Source organism: Haliaeetus albicilla, chromosome 8 (genome assembly GCF_947461875.1).
Source record: "Haliaeetus albicilla chromosome 8, bHalAlb1.1, whole genome shotgun sequence".
In the NCBI taxonomy this organism is placed as follows: Eukaryota; Metazoa; Chordata; class Aves; order Accipitriformes; family Accipitridae; genus Haliaeetus; species Haliaeetus albicilla.
In genome coordinates this window covers 25,176,225-25,198,026 of record NC_091490.1, presented here as the reverse complement: position 1 = coordinate 25,198,026, position 21,802 = coordinate 25,176,225, and the positions used below count along the sequence as shown (strand labels likewise).

General features: G+C 38.8%; 1 protein-coding gene across 2 annotated transcripts in view; it reads right to left on the bottom strand.

The window, feature by feature from the left end:
- PTPRC (protein tyrosine phosphatase receptor type C) overlaps positions 1 to 21,802 on the bottom strand; it is a 104,721-nt gene that overhangs the window by 73,985 nt on the left and 8,934 nt on the right. For both annotated transcript variants that reach the window (XM_069789384.1, XM_069789385.1), the window contains exons 2-4: positions 19,593 to 19,653; positions 17,970 to 18,050; positions 14,468 to 14,556 (exon numbers count right to left, since the gene is read on the bottom strand). The gene's annotated coding sequence lies outside the window, so the exon portion shown is untranslated. The remainder of the gene's footprint in view (positions 1 to 14,467; positions 14,557 to 17,969; positions 18,051 to 19,592; positions 19,654 to 21,802) is intronic.

The following is a 21,802-nucleotide window of genomic DNA, read 5'->3' as shown; positions in this document are numbered from 1 at the left end:
GGTACCCATGTAGGCCAGATAAACATAAGCAGTTCTCCATAGCTCCCTGCTCTACAATAGCTTTACTAGGAGGCGGTTCAGAGTATGTGGCATCTTGCTTTTTTCAGTACAGACTCCTGCCTTATTTCCTCTCTCCAAGTAACAGTAGCATCTGTGTCTCTGTGTGTGTGTGAGAGAGGGAGGGAGGGAGCGAGGGAAAAAGCACACATGACACCTCTGCCCTGGAACAACTCTATCATATGTTAATGCAGCTAAAAAATCCCTTGCTGTTCTTTGGGGAGAAGCCAAGGAGCTGGTTCCTATTCCAACGAAGGGTAGAGGAAAGTAGAGAACAGCCATAAAAAACCCTAGAGGCAGAGAGACCGTGAACTCTTCATCCATATAAGCGACTTTGAGACTCCCCTCTTCCACCCCACAGAGTGTTCCCAAAACCATTCCCTTTCTCTGCCTGGTACCACAGGACTGGAAAGATGGAGGGAAGGCAAGAGTAACCAGGGTATGAGTAGCATTTTCATACGGTCACAAGCCAAATAAATTTGTGTCTCAGGTTGGATTGTCATGGGTTGCCCCCAAAAGATTGGGCCACCCTGTATGTGCCATCAGGATTCAAATAACAGCCATGCTTACCCTGCACACTAACACCCACAGGGCCCATGACACCCAGAAGCCATTATTCCTGGTGCTTGCTGTGTTCAATGCCATAGGAATTGTGACTGAAAGGTGCCAATGAAACCACAATCTTCTTGTTCTCTCTCCATACGATTTCATGCTGCTTGGTTTCACCTTGTGTTCATTTCGCAAAGAGTTTAGCCAAATAAATGATGGGACATTCAACTTCCTCACCCAACACAACTTCCAAGTCCACATTTTTAAAGTCAATATGGCATCACTTTGGCATTCATTGCAAAGAATTTTAACTGGGTTGGATTTTTGGTTTTTATTTGGTTTTGTTGTTTGGGTTTTTTTAATTCAGTCACTGACATTCTCCACTGGTACCTAAACCTGATGCTGGTTTGGGTTAATGTATTTACAAAACATTGTATAAATTAGTTTTCTCAAGAAATGTATTCTTGAGAACCCACCTTTGTTTTCTTTTTGTCCAGAGACCTTGAAAGAATCAAGTACAGAGCATGTAATTCAATAAAAATGAAAATCTCTACATACTCCATACATTGCTTGTATTTAAAGTTATGCAGACTTTCTTTGTTTTGCATAATTTTCCTTGCATGGAAGTCAGCTCATATGGCTCAGCTCAGTTACACTGATATTCAGCATGGCTGCACATCAGATTTAAGCAGTTCCACAGAATCTGAAGGCACACACCTTAGCAAACACTAATGGACACAGGACAAATTCCTCCCAAGGGCAACTTTGTTTAAATAAAGGGAGCTACCTCCATAATGCATTTCATCCTGTAAAATTAATTTGACAGCCTTACTGTGAAAACATTGTTTGTGCTAGAGAATATATGTTATCATACTCTTAATTTTTTGTTGGATATTTGCCAAGGAATCGATTTTGCACATACTGTTTCAGGCTTGTTTGCAATTGCCAAGAACTATTTCTTGAAGAAAGAAAACATTTTTACTTAAAGTCATATTGGTTCAAATTATTTTAAGGTCAAAAGTAAACAATACAGCTTTTTGTGCAGGCATACTGCTATGCTGCTATCAACCCTCAGGCAATGATGACTTGACATCTTCGCTTCATATGTTGACTGCATGATCTATGCTGTACCTGCTAGGGACAGAGTTCATATTTTGGTATCCCTGAGGCACTATTTACAATCTGGCCCAAAATGAGCAATAAGTCTATGATAAATTCTCAGAAGTGCCAGGCACTTACTTCTTGCTTACATGTAAAATAATTCCAGGATAACACTAGGCACAGTTATTGCGAAATGTGTGTTCTTGAATAGCTCTTTTTAACATGCCCCCTTAGAATTTGCTGCCCTTAGACAGTGGCAGCATACCCATAAGCACTGGGTCAGATTTGTGCTGAACATCTGCTCCTCCTCCTGGTTTTGAATGAGTGCTGGATGCTGAGAACAGCTCAGGGTTTAGCTTCGTATACAGCATTCAAAAATTGCACAATGAATAAGTTTCTTTCACATTATGAAACATCAAATAAACGTTTTTACCCATAGTGTCTTTTCTTCGTATCCTCCCACCATCCAGATTGAAAGGGAAAATGAAAAGGAGAGACAATGTTTATTTGAATATTTGCTACCCATGGACCACTCCTTGTTGAACTCTCATTCAGAAGAGCCCTTCAACAATGGCAGATTTTTCCTTCTCTTAGTCCAATTCTCCTATTTTTGCCCAGTTTCATTTCTCCTAGTACTAACTTCTAGATTCTTATATACACTCGTGACTTTGTCTCAGCAAATGAACAACCACAGCTCTAAAAAGCAGTGAGCAGAATGCCAGGCAGGGAGCTGTGCTCTGCACAATCATACTGAAACTCAGGAGTGCCACAGCAGCTAGAAGTACTAAACAAGCTCCCTCTGTGCAGGATCCGCCCTATTACCTTCACCAAATCTACCCTACCTTTAGCAAAACTGATTACTTGCTTGCTGATTGCTTACTTTATTAGCTAATCTGTGTCTGTTAGTTAATTTTCCCAAATTATATGCAAAATTATACACAACTATATGACACTCTGCAGTAAATGCTGTCTTACCTGCACCATACAGAAAGTCATAGTTGTGCCATATTTGCAGAAGGCCTGACAGAACACGAGTCAAAGCAATAGTAACACCAGCCAACACAAGAGAGCCCACACAGAAAAAGAAGAAAATGCCTACAGAATCAACCTTTCCCAAAGTATTTCCACTCTGGTTTCAAAAGAGCACTCACATACTTCATTGCAGTTCACTGGACATTCCCTTATCTCTTGGACATTTTTTCCTTTGTGCTCTGTAGAATAATTAAAGACACGTCTGTTTATTCTGAAGCTAGAGCTAACTGCTGGCTAGTCTGTGTCATAAATGAGTAGATCAGATTGCTTTCTGCGAGTTCTCTGACCATTTTTCAGTTTTTCTGAAGTAGGTATCATCTGTGACATTAACTTATGTACTATTTGCTTCTAGCACTGTTTTCTGCTTCCACCCGGACTGCTTCCCACCTAGGATGCCAGATTCATTGTCACACACTATTAGCTGTGGTCTGCAAGTCCTCCCAGTGTTTTCTATCCATCAGATGACAGTGCTTATACCCAAGAGAATTTGTGTTCATTTTTCCAATAAGATACAGGATAACTTTATACCAAATACTTTCCTAACATCCAAACTATGATTATTTTTTGGATAGAAATGTATTCCCACATTTGACTGCAGTCATTATGGTACAGAAGCACAAAAATTACTTTGAGCAAGGTATTTACAAGCATAAACCACAAATATTTACCTAGAAGGCTGGTCTGCTTACAGCAATGCTGTCAGCCATCTTCTGATAGCCCATCTGCTACCCTTTTCCACATTTTGACACGATTTTTCTCTCTGGGGCTGTCCAAATGGGTTAGATAGATGTCTCCAAAGATAGGCATGTGGCAGGCATTACTTCTTCCTCAGTGGCTTGTCAAGAAACTACTGCTATAAAGCTAAGAGTCCAGAAGATTTCTATAATCTTAACTCATAATATCCACCTTTGAGTTTGAAACAGGAAACCAGACTGATCCCATAGATTTACCTTGCACATCAGGGTCTATGTCACATCCCCCTCCTTCAGTTTCCCTGCCTGTAAGCTCTTCAATTTATATATTTCACACACACACTGTAAGCCATCTTAAAATGTGGCAAGTTCAAAATGCTGAACCTCAGAAAAAGTCTGTCTAAAGATACACTGGTTGTCTTTGTTTATTCTCACAGTATAAAACCAACAAAGTAATTACCACAGGTAGTAAATTCAAGCCTTCTTTAAAGAAAAAGAGTTATCAAAACTGGAAGAAAACATTGACAAATAGCTCACTATAAGCAGAGACAAACTTTTCTGAGGAGTTTCTGTAGCATAAAAAGACTTCTGTAACACTGAAAATCCCATGAAGCTACATCCTGGGACATACACTTTTGAAATACATTTTTAAAGTATTGCCACAGAAACAGTTTCTATTCAGTCTTGTGAAAGTCCATGTACCTTGCTTATTTGCTCCTTTAGTAGAAGTGCTAAAAAAACTGGTATTACCACCCATCTTCCCTGACTGACATAAAATGAGTCAGAGTTAACAAAAAAAAAATTTTCACAACATATGTAAGAAATGGGGGAAGGGTGAAGAGCAGAAGTAAAAAATATGTGAGATGCATTGCAATAGCATGGAAAGAAGGTTACTTGCTGCATGTTATATGTACTTCTTGGTCAAAAAATTTCAAATTGATTAGTTGTCTGCAATAATAATTACATCAAATCCAAATTTACCAGACTATCAGCCTTCTCATTTTCTCTGCTACCTCCATACTGATTACATCCTTCCTTTTAATCAAGAGTGTTATTTGTCTTGGGACATAGAAAACACTTACTGCAGATTAAAAATGACAATGGAAAAGAAAAACTGAAGATAATTAGATTATTCAGGAAAAATGAGATCTGCAGTTAGGACCTACCAAATTTAAGATGATCTGGCTGATCTTTTTAGATACATATTCATTTGGCCTTCTCCAAATTTCTACAGTATTCAGAAAGTTCAGTGAAAATCATCCTACTTGGGTAGACTGGTGTCTAGTCTGAGTGAGAAGTGCAGAAGGTAAATCTGAGCAAAAGTGAGAGAGACACTCAAGTATTTCAATTTCATTAAAAGGATTAAAATGAGTATTTATATAAAAAGTAATTTATGCAATTTCAAATGCTTCTCTTTCACTTCTTGTTAATGGGCATAATTAAAGTCAGCTAACAGTGGTGCAGAAATATTGGAAATATATACTTTTAAAGTAACAGCCAGGTAAACAGTAGGCTTTTGTGCGAGACAAATTGTGGCAGAGAGCCAAGTAAATACTTGAGTGATTTAAAAACAGGTAAGAGAAAAGACAGCACTGGGAAATTAAACACCTGAAATAAAGAAGTTTGTTTCATTATTTTTGTTTTATAGCTTATTTTGATTTCACTGTAGGATATTTTGTAAGAAACACTCAAAGACATTTAGCACAAATTGGCTGTTTTAATTGTGTCAGAAAAGCTCAAAAAACTTATTGCTGGGGCTTTATAAACTCATACAATATGTTTACTGCATACAATGCAATGGAATAGCCAAAAATAGCCAAAAGAGAATGGTGGAGGAGGAGGAGGGAAAGCTTGTACTCTACCATGCTGAAACAGTCCATGCTGTGATATTCCCAAAACACCTGGAATTCTCAGAGTATGTAAACAATTGAATCACAACAGGAATAAAACAGTATCAGATTCCTTTAGTTCACACACACACACAAAAAACCCCACAACCATTCACGTGTCTCACAAAGAAATATCACAATTTCACAACAGCTAATTTTATAATTTGTGCTCATGTGTACACTGGCAAAAATCTTAGTATTGCTATTTTCTTCAGTTTGTTTTAAAAAATTACAAAGTGTTAGGAGTATGAATTCTGGCATAGCAAGAATAGCTCATTTTTCCCATATCAAGGTCAGGCTGACATACTAACTGAGGTAATGTGCTCTCCCCCTCCCAAGATCAGCATAAAATATTTGCACATCCTCTTTCTGCCTTACAGCAAGTGTTATTTCCTATACTTAGTAAGTTAGGAAACATCACAGAAGATGAAACTCCATGCAACAATTATTTAGCAAGAGGCTTTGTCTGTCGTCGGCTTCTCATACTTAAGAGTTTAGGAAATTCTGGGATAAAATATAGAGGCATTATTTAAAACTTTTTTTTTAATGCAAAACAAGAAAAACTTGTTAGCTAAACATTGCCTAAAGCAAAGTCAGTCTATCAAGCCTGTAAACTGGTAAACAAAAATTAAGGTTTTTCCTTCAGACAAAGGTATACTGAGAAAGATATCAACCTCATTTCAGTTTGACATCCCAGCTTTATTTTCAGTTTGCTGATGTTCAGCAAGTTGCCCCATACTGATCAATGGGGATACATCCTGGAGGGGTGAAGTTTCAGACAAATTTTACCCCCTCCTCCAGCTCACTATCATTTTAGGTGGAAGACACCAACCACTATAGAAAAATACAGATGCACAAAGAAGTTTTTCTAAGAAAAGCAATTAATTTGATAATTTTCCTTTCCTTCTTCTACTGTAAACAGGAACATAATTTAAAGACAGATCATAATAGAGAACAAAATAAGACCAGCCTGCCCTCCACTGTCTCTGACCCAGAAAATCCTTTGTGCTATTCCTTGCCCTTGGAACCTTCCTTTCTCCAAGTTTCCCACATTAGCCTGAAAAAATACCTACCAACATCTAAACTTTCTCACTACTGTTCACAGATTCTTAAATCCTAAATCTTTAAGGTCAGACTTCTACTATCACTATCCTTCTAGCTGGAAGTGATATCTTTCGCATACTACTACAATATTCGGACAGTGAAAGCGCCAAATACCAGTCTTGAGGAAACCAAGCCCCAATCAAACCCTCAACTTTGGGGACCTTTGGGCAAGGTGGGGAGTTCAGTCTTCAATCCCTTTTGTTTGCATGAGGAACACAAGCAGGGTGAGAAAAGAGAAGTTCCAAAAGGAGGTGGGAAGAGCTTTTCTCTGCTGTTTCCATAGTGGCCTCTGCTGTGCTCCAAGGGGTAATGGGGAGTACAAAAAGTGTTTTTGAGAAAGTCTGGTTTTGATATATGTCCTAGCTCAGTGTTGGAAAGTTCAGCAGGCTGAAAATGTACATATTCTTTGTACGACCATCCAACCTTTGAACTCCTTGAAGATCATGCATCTTTACTTATTTACGTAAAGAGTTTCATGCCTTCATTAACATTCAAATTAATTAAGGAAAAAAAAAAGAGTTAGCTTTGCGTGATCTACAATAGTTAAACTTTGTTAAACCATTTTTATAAATTATCTACGCCAATCTTCAAAACCTCTTAAAATTGCTTATTGATCAAGCAAAAGCTCAAAAGGAAAAACAAAACCCAAAAGTCTTGTCAAATAGATTATCTGTCTTGAATCCAAGCAAATACCCACTTAAAGTACTTTACTGCCGATACTTCTTGTGCTGCATTTATCAATAGTTTACGTATTGGAAGCAAGTTTTGTTTAACTGCAGTGTTACATACACTTAATGCCTTTATTGTCAATTACACCATGAAAGATCAGCAGCAGTGTTTTCAAGACTGTCAGTTTAAGACTATGAGGCCCAAAAAAGCTATGACTGAAGTTGATATAACTGAAAAACAATAAAGACTCCTGACTGCTGCTTTCTGCTTTTGCCTCAGCTTGGCCTGCAAAGTGATGCTGCTCTCAGCTTTCCAAGACAGTTTCACTTTGTGGTTCCTGTATGATAATTACCAAGGCCTAGCAATGGGGCAGAGCTGCAAAATTCATAACTGAGAGCCTGCATATAAACTTCTTTTCCAGGTAAGTGAAATCCAAGCTACATCAGTGATGCCACAATTTCATTCATGTTGTCTCTAGTAGATCTCTTTGAAGAAGGACTTTCTGGAGATCAGCTAAGGTGTTTTGATGCAGCTCCCTGCTGGCCCCTGAAGTTAAGAAATACTCTGGGAGCTAAAAACAGCAGTGTTTATATGTAGCCCCCCAGTCCCCAACCTCATTTTAACATATTGAAACATTTTATGTCAGTGCATGCCTTCTTACCTTTGGATTGTTTGGATGAAAAGACTGGTCCTTTGGGGACAATCTAATTAGAATCTCACATTTCATTCTGTACATCAGAGGTACCAAGCTTCTTGTCACCAGTATGGCTTTGTGTCTGAAATGCCACAGGAGCCAGCACTTTCTTACTGAAGTGGAATAGTGCAGTGACAGATAAATACTACACAAATTCTCATTTAAGGACTACTTTAAAAATTCAGTAAAACTTTTTTAGTCAGTTGCCTCAGGTTCTTCTAAACTGATAACCTGGTTTCTTAGTTCTTGTCATGATACATTGGATGATTTGAAGTTTGCGCTGAACTAAAGCATACATGACACCAACTCCCAGGTCCTGCAGGACCAGTGAACCCTGGTCTGGGGCAGTGGAGGGGTTGCAGAAGTGTGCAGAAACTTGAAGCTCTGTCCAGTCCAAGTGCTGAGAGCACATCTCTTACTCTGCATGGCTCCTGGCTGCTCTTTCAGCTTGTTGATGGAATCCAGTTGACAAGATAGGACTTGAACATGTTGTACAGAACAAAATGGTCCATTAGATAGCCCTCCCTAATACCATTTTTTAGCAGTACATTTGACAGGATGTGTGTTATATCTCAGTATGTTTTGGCTTGTAGTTTAACCATACATTTCAATCTACCTGTTGTATACACAGTTGCTAGTATCTCCTCCTTCCCTTACCAGCTAATGAGGTGTGAGGTTGGGTTTTCTATGGTTAGAAAGCCATAGCTGTTGCTTTATGGCCATTTCTGCAGCATTCTTTAGAATAAATTGAACATATTCATATTTGGAAGACGTATTGTATTACTAGTGCAGAGATCTATGCTGTCCTTCTCCTAAGCTGGGGACAAGCACTGACAGAGTCTTTCTTCTTTCACCAGATGTCCCCTAACCATACTACTGTTCAGGGAAATGCATGCTTTGATTAATCCAGCTCCATGCAGCACGTGTTCAGGATGAACAATGCAAATGTGTGTGGGAGGGAAATGGGAGGAGGAGAGTAGAGGATAAAAGTAGATCATGAAGTAAAAAGTTGTGATCACTGCAAATGAAAGCAAGATGCTGGTAATAATCTCAGCAGAGAAAGCATGAACACTGGTACAATGTGCTCCATTATATCCAACTCCGTCAAGATGTCAGGTTGCTGTGCTCTACACTCAGCTCTATAAGCATTTGGGAATTCCCAAGGAGTGATCCAAAGGATCCTCAGTGTGTGTGTAGCTGTATATAGGAACATGTACATGAGTATTTACACAGGTAAGAAGTTGCAAAATGGTTGTTATTTTTAGATGGAAGGCTAAGAGGATCCTTTACATGTTCCATATTTGGGTAAATGGAACATGTTTTGTGTTCCATGTTAGACAGAAACATTTGATCATATACTTGTTTTAAGCAGCTCTTCATACTGCCCAGCTCAGCGAGGTTAATATTCACATTTGCTGCTAAAATTAATGTCAATAGCATTTAAAGGGTCACTTCTTAGAAGCTTTAAGCTCTAAGAACCAGAGAAAATACATATCTAACAAAGGAACTGGTAACTTCGATTTATAGCTTGACCTTGAATTATGGGAAAATATTTTATAACATTTTAGATTTATGATTCTCCTTCCTGGAGACCCCAACTGTAAAAATGAGGCTGGACTTCAAGAAGCAAGTTTACTTCTGGTTTTCTTAACAAGATGGTGTCCTTGAGCTGCAGGAATCTTGTAACAATTCAACATAAGCCAGACAAGCTTTCAAGTAATCTATATGCTCCCTTAATTGTCTAATAGCTAAAGGCTTCAAATCCAAGATGAGGTATGTACTGCCTTATGTCCACAACTGCATAGAGACACTGAGCAAAAATTCTAGCTTTTATTACAAAGCTTTCTTGAGATTATGATATTCTTTTTCTCCATATCCAAACCTTAAAAGTACCTTTTCTTTTTCCAGATTTGTATCCTACAAAACCTTTGCACTATAGCATATCCGAATTTTCAAAATTATATCAAACAAAATAGCCATTCTTAGCTATAGAAAGAAATTCAGAGGTAAATGCTTTAAAAGCTTATGGCCTCACTCCTGCATAATATGTACAACAGACCACTTGCCCTGCAATCAATAAAGTCTGCTAGAATAGGATTTCACTACAGAAAACTTAAATACAACTGTTATTCTCTTGACAGCTTAAACTGATAATGACAGACATGCTTATAATGAATTATTTCCTCTATTTAGGAGCCAAGACCAAAACCTACCTATATGTTATTGCACTGTTTTCTATTACAGAGTTTTGCACCTCTCATTTATCTTATGTATAAAAGTATAGGGAATTGGAGCACATGATGAAGAAGCAGAGAATAAGAAAACTAAGTTTGTCAGCCTAGACCAAAAAAAGGCTAAAAGGGAATGTTATTGCTGTCTTCAACTAGCTGGTGGGTGGTTATAGAGAAGACAGTCAAACACTTCTCAGAGGTGCAAAATGAAAGGTTGAGGAACAACAGGCACCAATTGCATAGAGCAAAACTTTGACTCTATAAAAGAACCAAAGTTTCACAAGGACAGTCATCCACTGGAACGAGCTGCCCAAAGCAGCTGTGGAGCACCCATCCTCAGAGTCAAAACTCAATTGGAAAAGGTTGTGAGCAACTAACACTGAAGTAAGCCCTGCTCCAAGCAAGGGATACAGGCAGGTATGTCCTGAGTGCTTTGCTAGCCCAGGTTATTCTGTAACTCTGTAACACCATTGCATAAATATGAATCAGAAGAGTTTCACCAAGTGTTTGGGGAAGGGAGTGGGAGTTGGTTTCTGAAATTTGTTTTTTGTTTGGTTGGTTTTGGGGGGTATTTGTTGTTGTTGTTGTTGTTTTGTGGGATGGGTTTTTTTGTTTCCAACAGCTTCAAAAATCAAAAGTTTACTTTACAATTACATTCCCTTTCTTAGTTTCCAGGAGTAACTACAAAACCCTCAGATTTTACTTTGGGTTTTTTCTTCAAAGGGTTGCTAGGAATAGATTTCAAATTATCAGAGGTTCCCTTTCTTATTTAGGGCCACTGACTGACCATAAGAAAAATGTATTGAGGCATTAGATGTATTTGTTTGTAATACCTGACATTGAAATTCAAACAGTTCTTCAAGCAAAATTCCTAACAAGAAGGATCTGTGACAGGGAGTCTACAAGATTTACTTTGAAGAAAAAAATGTGTGTTTAAGAGACCAATGAACCTTCAAAAGAACATCTCCTTCAAAAGGCCCCACCTCACAGCTATAAGGCATTTTCAGAAGTTAATCTATTTACATGAAGCAGAAAGACTTGCAAACTGTACAAGGCAATTACTGGAAACAGTGGTGTAGTATTGAACAAATTGGTCCCGATTTTCCTTGTTTTTTTCAAAGAAATCCATTATTTCTTTCATCTACGCTAAAACTATAGGCCAAATCCTGTAGTCCTTACTAAAAAAAAAGTCATTTTACAGACCTCCTGCTGCTCTTCTGTACAAAGAAAATGAATACTCCAATGAGGTGAAGGGCAGAAGGAAAAGAAGCTTGAAAATACATTCCATATGGAAAGAAAAACTCCATTTAAAATACACCCAATAAACACTAGAGATCTCTTCTAGTGTATTTGAGCGGCTTTTGCTGACATTTATATAACTATTTGTATGTGTCTATACACACACATATATGCACATGTATACACACACACTTCATTCCACATATAGCTATCCAGATTAAAAAGTTTACCCCTTCTTATTTTTAGTCATAACACATTGAAACCTACATATTCCTTGGTATCACTAGCTAATAGTTCCCTGAGATAGTGCTCTATAGTCTCTTCTTGCTGCAAGTTTCAAATCAACTTTGTGAACATATTAAAACTATATTTCAGGAAGAGAAGGGTAGAAAAGATAACAGATACAGATAAGCAGTAGTGTCTAGTATAGGCAATTCAAAGTGATCATTACATTTATTTTTGTTTTTTCTTTTAAAAACTTTTTTTTTCCCCTTCTGGTTTATGCATAAATACTTCTGCCTTCTGCATCCCACTTTTATGTTTCTCCATCTCTCTGGAATTAGCCCTAAGATGCTTCAGGGACAGGGGGGAAGACTTTAAAATTATTTTTGCAGCACAGAGTAGGACTAATAGAGCTTTTCATCAATATGTGTATGCACATGCACACTCCAACTACCACACTTCCACTGAGGATTCTTCCCTGATTCGTAACTGCCAGTAAGGACCGAAAAAAAAATTCCACACTGCAAAACACGGTAGATTGTGAGTCTGGTATTTTTGTACAGCAGCTCTCTAGATTTCATCATGGCAATTTCTTCCCACAGTGTACTGCAAACACAGTAGTATCATTCAGCCTACACACAATAATATGTTTTAATCTGGCAACACTTTCCAATGTGGCAAGGACACCTAAAAAGTAAGATAAGACTACCCAATACCTGCATTCATTCCCATTCACCTCCTTTAGTAACTAGGAATTTTTAATTAATTAAAAATTTGATTAATTTTTAAAACTATCTTAAATAATTTAAAAATATTACTAACCATCAGTCAGTTCCCACTAAATCAGTTACGCTAGCTGAATGCTTCATACTGTTTAAAATCATGTTGTGTATTTGAAGAGCAAAAATATAAGAATCCATTTTTCTATACATCATGCCCAGCATACAAATGCTATGAAAAAATCAAGGTTCTGTAGTTGCAAATATCTACATAGCTGACTAAGAAAATTACAGACATAAGAATCTCCTAATTATTGTCTGCATAATTAACAAGTTAGCTCTGAAATGATAGGACTCTGAAGTGACATTACTTCTTGTGAACACTTGGATAGTGAATTCTGAGGATGGTTATGAATCAGTAACTCAATCCAGCTTTCTTTTAATATCTAGAGTTTATAGATTTGCATACAGAGCTATAACTGAAAGCAGTTTGCAGAACTGTGCATGAAGTTTGTCTGGGGCACCTTAATTTTTTTTTTTTTTCCAGAAAAAAATAAAAATTTTGGATAGATAAATACAGATATTTCCTGCATATTTGATATGGTGTTTTGAAGATAAAAATATTTCCAGTATTTTTTTGTTTCAAAAAATATAAGTATATATTTCTGATACCATTATTTTATCAATAATGGTAGCATGGATGATAATATAAAGACAGTAGAGGAACTTCAAGATACCACAAACTATTCAGTAGGGAAAAAAAAAAAAAAGCTTTCAAAACTAATCTCTTAATCCTGGCATACGATTTAAGATAACAGCCCAATGCAATAATCAGATTGTACAGAGGGAAAGATAGGTAACATGATCTTTAAAGTCAGTACCAATCACTGATAGAGACCTAGGCACACTCCATACTGAAACTTTTAGAAATTCCTTCCATTTTTATGGCATTTCACTAGAAAAGAAACAACAAGAACAAACAAAAAACCATCTCTGTCTGGAATTAACAGTCTATGAAGAAGAAATTTTTTATTTTAGGATTTCAAAAGTGGAGCAAAGGTTTTCATTTGTGCCACTCTAGAGTGACCCTAACTGCATTTCCTACACACACACACCCCCCATCATTCCATTCTTATGGGAATCCGAAATATTTCTGCTTTGAAACATTCTTTTTAATGTGAGGGTTTCCTACAAACACAGAGCCTACTGCCAGTCACCTTATAATAAAACTCCAAGCATTAAGAGTCTGTGTAATCCCTGCAGTAAACGCAATGAAATCTTCCAGCCATTTCCCAATACTTAGACTTTCCTTTGCTCATATTTTGAAGTTTGCCACTTTAAGGTTTCTGTGCAGAGTCTGTGATTTAGTAACATTACTGAAAACCATAGGCCTGAAAACATTTAACTGAGCTCTTTGTGATTTCATAGGAAGAAATATGGCCTCTCAGGCCTCTCCATTTTCCCACATGGATATCAGTGCAAGAGAACACTAGCTCTAGGAAGCATTTGGAAACTAGATGTGTCCAGCAGTTTTCCCACTTTACATCCCTTGAACAAATGCTAGAAGTGAAACTTCACTCATAAAAGCAATGTGGGTGCACTGCTTGTTCCCCACTGCTGCCTGCAGCTGTTAGACAACCTGAAAGACATCATGCAGCACAGTAAAGGAGTGGGACATCTCTGCATCCTCTCTAGACCAGGACACAGACGGGCTGTCTGTGTGGTAGAGGTCCTGTCATGCCATAGCATCCATAGTTCTTGCCTCTGGAGACTGAGGATGCCTCTTTGCTGCACCACTAACCCACTCCTTCAGAGCTCAAACAAACTGCTGGTAGATGAGGAACTAAAGCATCTTCATCCTCAAATGCTGGTAGGATTCAATATGTTCAAATCATGCTCCTGCAGAGAACTCTGAAGGTTCTCCTTGCAAACTATTTTTCAGGTCAGTTTTCTAAAATAAACATAGATTCTTTGAAAATGGAGACTGTTAAGATATTATTAAGATTTGTGAGCCCAATAACAGTTCAACATATATCTAGCCACAGGCATAAGTATACTTTCACACAAACCTTTGGTTTGTTGGTAACAAGCCTATCAGATACTGTCTGGGGAGCAGAAAGGTTCCCATAACCAAGTCATCCCTTTATATTTTTAATCTGCAAACTTCAAAACAGCAAACATTTGTATAGAGGAAGTCAAAGTTACTGTAAAGTGTCAGGTTTCTGAACTTCTTACCGCCAGCTCCCCTCCCACCCTTTAATTCACATACCTATTGATACAACTTTCTAAGGTGTAGAGCCTTGTTATTTCTTCAGTATCATCACTGCTGTAATAACAAGTGTTTCACATACTGCAGAACTGCAAAAACAGAAATGTGAGAGGGTCAGAAGAAAACACTTGTATCAAAGATATTACAATGAAAGGAGATAATTTATACTGGGAAATTACAGGGAGATCATAATGCTCTACTTGTAATGCTTCAAAGCAGTCCCCAGTGTAATAACACATACTTCTGTTTTTTTTCCTGGAGTATATAGGACATAGTATGCACATTATGAAACATATATCAACCTGTTGCTGTTATAGTCAGTTTGCACAACATCCAAAAATCCTGACACTGTAACACAACACAGTTATTTAATGTACACAGGTGAGTGCTTCCCACCCCACCTCGGTGCAGCTTACAAGGAGAAAGCCTTGTCTTTTCATCACCATCTCTATCCTTCTCCTTCTCAGGTGGGATTCATAACAACACAGCTGTAGGGGACAACAAAAGGGCTGGAATGCAGGTGGCTGCAGAAGCCTGCCTTAAGGTTGTACCGAACATGAAGCTCTGGATACCCAACGCCGAGAGGGAGCTGCTGGCACCTACAAAATGCAGGCACTGCTCTCCCTACTATCACAGGTTATTTCATAAGCCAAAGTCATTTTTGTTCTGAAGGTAAGGAGTCATTAAGTGGCCAGAGAGAGGTAGAAAAAGAATAATTTCTGAGATTCTCAGTATGTTGGCATAAGGTGTTCACCCCTACCTAGAAAAGCTGAATTGCTGTAATATTCTGAATTCTAGGACACGTATCTACAATGACCTCTACTATTTAGAGGAGGATCTCAGGTGGCTTGGAAGGAAAAGATCCAGTAGGGCACACTGACAGAAAGCAAGCTATTACTCATTAGGCCTTTACTAGATAATTTCAATGGATTTAATTTAATTTCAAGAGGGTTTTGAGAGCCAATATTATGTAGCCTTTTATCAAGGGCTACCTTACCATAAGTTAATGTATATTTTGAGGTTTTTCAAAGCAATGATTTTTTTCTTTTGAGAGACTTCTATTACAGCTTCTGCCATGCTCTATGGAAAAGGTTTAATCCATGCTGCTTCTGCTGTTCACCATAGTGTCAAAAAAGAGCAATACAAATATTCCAGATAGCCTCAGACAGAAATATAGAGAATACTTCCGTGCATTCATAGTAGTCTAATTATTTCTCTAGAAAAAGAAACCTTTCCAGGAATTTATTTCAAAGGTAAATTAGGCAGCTTCTCAGAATAACCAAATGATCATAATTTGTCTATATTGACATTACCAGCAGCTCCTGTCTGACCATATTTTACCAGAGAAAACTTTTCATATTAACTGCAGGTTAATGAAGTTCCATTTTATATTAGAAATATAATTATTTTTTTTTATAAAATCATCCACCTTGTTCTTGGATGACTTCAGAACAGCACCGATTGGTGGTCACGCATTCCCCTTTAAAATGCTGCATGATACCAGAAATCTTGTGGCTCTCCGCAGGGCCAGAAAATACTCCCTGTGGGTAGACAAGGAACTTCCAAAATGTTCCTACTGTACAATAATTTGTTCCTCTTCGTTCTTTGCATCTCCCAGGCAAAGTTTGACCCCTAAAACTTCTGTGCAACAACCACAGAAATACAGAGACAACATCTCCACACAGGAGCTGTGAGGGAGACATAGAAGGAACTCTTCCATGGTGGCTCCTGCTCCAAGATCCACCATTAAAAGCACAATTCCTGTCAGAAATGCACTTTTTCAGTCTATTACACTTCCAGGACAATGATACACATCACCTTTGACCTATCTCTGGATCGCCGCTGCTGTTATTTTCCATCCCACACCAAGGACAATACCAAAAAACACTGGGCCAAAAGCAAAGATTAGAGCCGAGCCCCACCTTTCCTCTGAAAAGGTGTTATGAGGGCCCCAGCTTCTCTGCAGCTGGCTCCCACCAGCTTCATCTTCCTACCCCAATCCCGCTACCTCAAACCAGTCCTATAACCCCATGTCTTGCTCCCTCACCTCACTTCCTCCCCATTGGGTTAGCCTGGCATCTCCATGCCTTACTAGCAGGCGGCCTAGCAGCAGGCCTGAGGGAGGCACAAGTACCACAAGGAGAAGGGGGGTCTCTGCTGGGCCCCAAGCTTTCCTGTGAGACTGGTCATCTCCTGCCTTTAACTGAGAGCAGACAATCTGTGTGGTGGCCTTTGGATCCAGCGGTGATGGGTTCCTTCAATATACAAGGCCTTGAACCCGTGCAAAGTGGTACTTTTCTGTCAACTGTAAGCATTAGCTAGCTCTAACTCTCTGATTGCAGTTCCCATGTTTTCCTTCACAAGTTATGCCATAGTATTTGCATCGTAAAGAGTACTATATGCATAAAATAATGCTTTAAAAATAGTAGCCCTGGATTAGAAACACTGACCGGTTGATGATGCATCATGCCATTGACCAATTGGCCAGAGCCAGCTTAGAGAAAATAATCTGATGCAATTTTTGCAGTGGCAGCCCTGAAAATAGAAGGAAAATCTACCAGGAAGGCCTTAGATACATGTCCTTGCTGGATAAAGCAGCAAAATTCCTCACAGTAGGAAAACATGAAGTGTGCTGCACGTGGGCATGGTGGCTTTTTTTTTTTTTTTTAAAACACTCTGCACGCAGCAGAATAAATCAACCAACTTTTAAAGAAGTCTGACACTGGAAGTCAGGACCCATTTAACATGCTATAACTGTGCTGAGTTTAGCTAATTTCCGAAATTACTTGCAAGTGTTTGAAAGAACAGCAAAACAAATGGTGAATTTTGAACTTTTTTCCAAGCCCGTAAGAGGGACAAATGCTTTACGTAAAACCTACAGAGATCCTTATCAGCAGAATTACTTTCTGCAAAGCAAAACTCAAACCTCCGTGTTACTGACTGGCAAAAAAAAAAAAAAAAAAAAAAAAGTGTGTTTACTGCATGAAGGCTTGACAAGAAAAGTCCTTCCTCCTCTAAGATGAGGAACTGCCTGACATGCAAGACTTGCTACTCTGACAACCATATGAGGATTGAGAGAAACAAAGAACAGAAATACTGGAGACATGATGTAAAGTGGTGAATAAGCTAAAATTAGTTAATGTTCTGATTTCTTTTATGAAGGGAAGGTAAATTCTATTTTTTGTTGTTGTTAAACCAAAAATCCTAGAAGGCATTGGAAAGTGAGGAAATAGAGATTTTAAATCTCAATGAACAAACACATGCTTGTGTATGTACACGTGTACTAGCATAAGCACATGTACATGTTTCTTGTTTTAGGAACACTAATTCAAATGCAGGTCTTACAAAATAAGGAGAAAAACACCCCCATCACCTTCATAACTGTATCAGGAATAACATCAGGAAATTCTACAGGGACTAGCTTACCTAAGGTGATGTCTACTCTGGTTATAAAAGGTTTGCCAGTGTTTAGCATTTTTGCACCCCAGGTTTTGTGCCTTACCTTTCCAAATAATCTCTTGCTTTATGAGGACTATTCTTATTCCTTTTATTCACTTTCAGTTTAAGCTGGTGTTGCTCAGAGCTGGAATGAAATACAATGAAATGACTGAGTAGAAAATTAAAATTTTGTCAAAGGTCAGCAAATTGGTTAAATGACCTTGAGGTATATACAAAGCAGCAGCACGTAAGTACAGTACAGAAGACTACAGGTTCAGCTCCTCCAGGCTGCAAAGTTGAACTATTTTCTTTGTGGTATCTTTGTTGATCTTGGTAAATCTAATTTGAGACAGCACTGAAATTTTCTGGTATACTATACTTGGTTTTCTTCAAGTGAATGTTGACCTGTGACATGGATGCGACTTGTTGGTTAGCCTACATAGTTCAAAATATACTTACATGGCTCCCCCTTCCCTTCCTCTCCCCTCCCCTCCCTGCCTGCCTGCACACATGAAACTGGTGAGGCTGCAAACTTCTTTTGGGGAAGGCAGCAATGCTAAAAATCATGGAGAGGATGTAATAAGGGAAGAGGCATGCTGTTTGTGCAGAAGGGTGGGAAAGAAGATAGCAAAGAGCTGCACTGGGAAAAGAAAAAAGAGGAAACATTATTTGAAAGGAAACATTGCGTGCTCAGTCTGGCTGGGGTGGAGTCAATTGCTTCATCGCAGCCTGCATGTTGTGGGCTTGTGACTGCAATTGTGTTGATAGCACACCCGTGTTTTAGGTGTTAATGAACAGTGCTTGCAGGGTGTCAAGGCTTTCTCTGTTCCTCACTTTGCCCCCCCAGGGAGCAGGCTGGAGTGGGCAAGAGGCTGGGAGGGGACACAGCCAGGACAGCAACCCAGACTGACCAAAGGGGTATTGCATGCCACATAATGCCAGGCTCAGAAATAAAACAGGGGATTTGGTCTTTCCAGAGTAGCTACTATTTAGTGGCTGACCGGGCATTGGTCTGCTTGTGGGAGGTGATGAGTGACAGTCTTTGCATCACTTTGCCTCCCCCCACCCCTGCCCCTCACTTTTTAATCTTTTTATCTTGACCCACAAGTTTTCTCTCTTTTGCCCTTTTGATTCTCTCCCCTATGCCACTGAGGGGGAGTGAGCAATCTGCTGGGTGAGGGCTTACTTGCTGGCTGGGGTGACACACCACACACTGAGAGTAGGAAATAATCACAACCATACTGATGGTCAAGTTAACCTGGAAGTTTTAGAGACTATGGTGCTTTTTTTGCCTTTTTTTTTCACCTTTTTTTTTTTTTAATTATTTACTTTACCTGAATTATCACGTAGGTAGTGGGAAAAAAAGGATACTTTTTTTTTCTTAATTTTTCTTCTGGGAGTTGAAGAGATTTTTAGCAAAAATAATTGAATACACAGCTCACATTGGCTTTCCCTGAATGCTAAACCAACTATAGTTGCAAACTTTCCTATCTAGACACAGGCCAAATTTAGGAAAAAATATGAGTTGGTTTACAGGTAGGTGTTCAATATAGGGTAGGCAGATTGCTATGCCAGTTGAAGCTGGGTTTGTGTCGACAGACATGGCCAGCAGTCAATAAGCTCACCCAGACAGTATGGCAGCAACCTGCCTCCGGCAATATTTTAATATTTATTCAGCTTTGCTTACCTATTTCTTCCCATATCTTTCAGGCCTCTGGGTGAAATTCAGGCTGCTGAGGTCAACTGTCCTGATGTCAACAGAGCAAGAACGTCACTGTCAGAAAATGCTGTAGTGAGAATCCTAGCTTGCAGACATAATTACAGCTCCAGCACAAAGTTCATAACTATTTTTCTTTTAATATAAGCAAACATGGTTGTTGAATTCAGAGAGAAAAAGCCATGATTTTGAGAAATGTGTGACGGTTTTTACTACATACATTTTAATTCATGCACAAAGACCTTTTGACATCAATGCTGACAGGAGCCCACTACTCTTTCTCGACATGATAGATCTTACTCCATTTGAAGGTGCTCCATTTTCATCAGAAAAGCAGTCCCCATCGTGATGTAGGAAGTTATGCAGGTGTGCACCCTGCTTTTCCTTACTGGGCCTTTCTAGAGCAACAAAACAAAAGGCGCACACTGACATACAAAAGCATCTGCACCAGCTGCTCTGGCTGACATGCTGCTGATTTTAACGCTTTATCGTTGAATCAGTGTCACTGCTTTGAAGCTGTAGCCTGAACGAAGCATACTACTTAGTATTGATATTCTTTCTCATTTGGAAAGAATATTTTTTATAATAAAAAAATAATTAAAAAATGTGTGTGCTTTGGGAAATACGGCCACAGAGACAATGAATGGGAGACCTTCAACTTAAACACATTTCAGCAGAAACTCTGTCTGCTGCCCTCCTACATACAGGAGGGCCTGTGCACATTTAAACCACAGTAAAAGGATGCCACAGCACTGTCTTTACTGCTCAGTGGTAGACAGACTGAGAAGTTGTTATATTCATGCTAGGTTAGGCTCAACCTGAGTAACAGCAAGCAGATTTTTTTCCAAATAAAATAATCTGAACTACCTGGGATGAACTTACCCACTGGCCCTGACCTTCCCACTGCAGAGAGAAGACAGCAGCTGCACAGCCTCCGTCTAAACTAAAAATGCCTGATTCAGAGTATTTCTGCTGGTTAAGCTGTGGATGAGCAGGGGGAGCTCAGCAGGGTCTCTGAACCCTTGTAACACTTGATTTCCTTGCTCCATGGCTTTGCTTTGGGGAGCAAGAATGCCAGAACTGAGCCCGTTTTTCCCTTTCTGTCAGTGAAGATAACCAGAAAAGGCTCAGGAAATTCTGGGTACCGAGATAGCTGGATGAAATGCTGAGGAGAAAAGGGAGGGGTTTAAAACAAACAAACAAACAAAAAAAAGCACCAAACAAAAAGCACCAAACAAAACAAACACCCAAACACAAAACAAACCCACAAACCCTCCAAAAACCTCTCTGCCCTCTTTCCCTCTGGTAACACCTCTCCTCCCCTCATCACCAGTCACCACATTGGCTTCTCTTCTCTAATTAAATGAGTCTGGAACTGACTTGGAAGGAAAGCCAGTGACTACGACATAGAGAAGTTTCTTATTAGCTTGTATGATGAAGTAGGAGCCTGTTTGGTCAGTTGATGGCTTAACCTACTTTATTTTAATGAATTATCCATGAAGTGGGATACACAAAGAAGCCATGTCAACATAGTCTGAGATCATCACCATCATCATCAGACAAGCTTTGAAATTAGTTCTAAGCAGCAATACTTTGTGTGGAGTCTAACAAAATGTGTATAAGCACCAGCCAAAATAAATGACCATCTTCTCCCCTGCGGAGGTGTACCAGTACCTGCCTGATGCCATGAGGAGTAGCAGCATGGCATGCCACCACACTGTATATGAACTAACTACGAGGAAAATTATAAAATGAGATTTTTTTTATTATTATTATTATTCCAAAAAGCATTGAAATATGTGAGCTGTGACATCTGCAGCTCAAATGATGTCCTTAAGAAATATATGAATTTTTTAACAATAGAAGAGCTTTGTAATCTGTTCAACGGTGGTATTTTTTTCTATAAAAATTCATCATATAAAACTATTTTCTGTGAAATACTAATTAAAATTAACAGATTGTAAATATCAAAATTCAGATCATTGCTGAGGCTGATGTAACATAATTACAGCATTGAGAACTGCTGTGAAAAATCAAAGGGTCTGATCCTGATGCTTTCAGCCAAGTCCAGAAACTCTGAAACAACAGTTCACTAGCAGTTTTGTAACATTTCTGGTAGCAATGAAATTTGCTTGACAAGACCCTCTGCCTGGAAAATACTTTTGATGTCTGAGACAAGC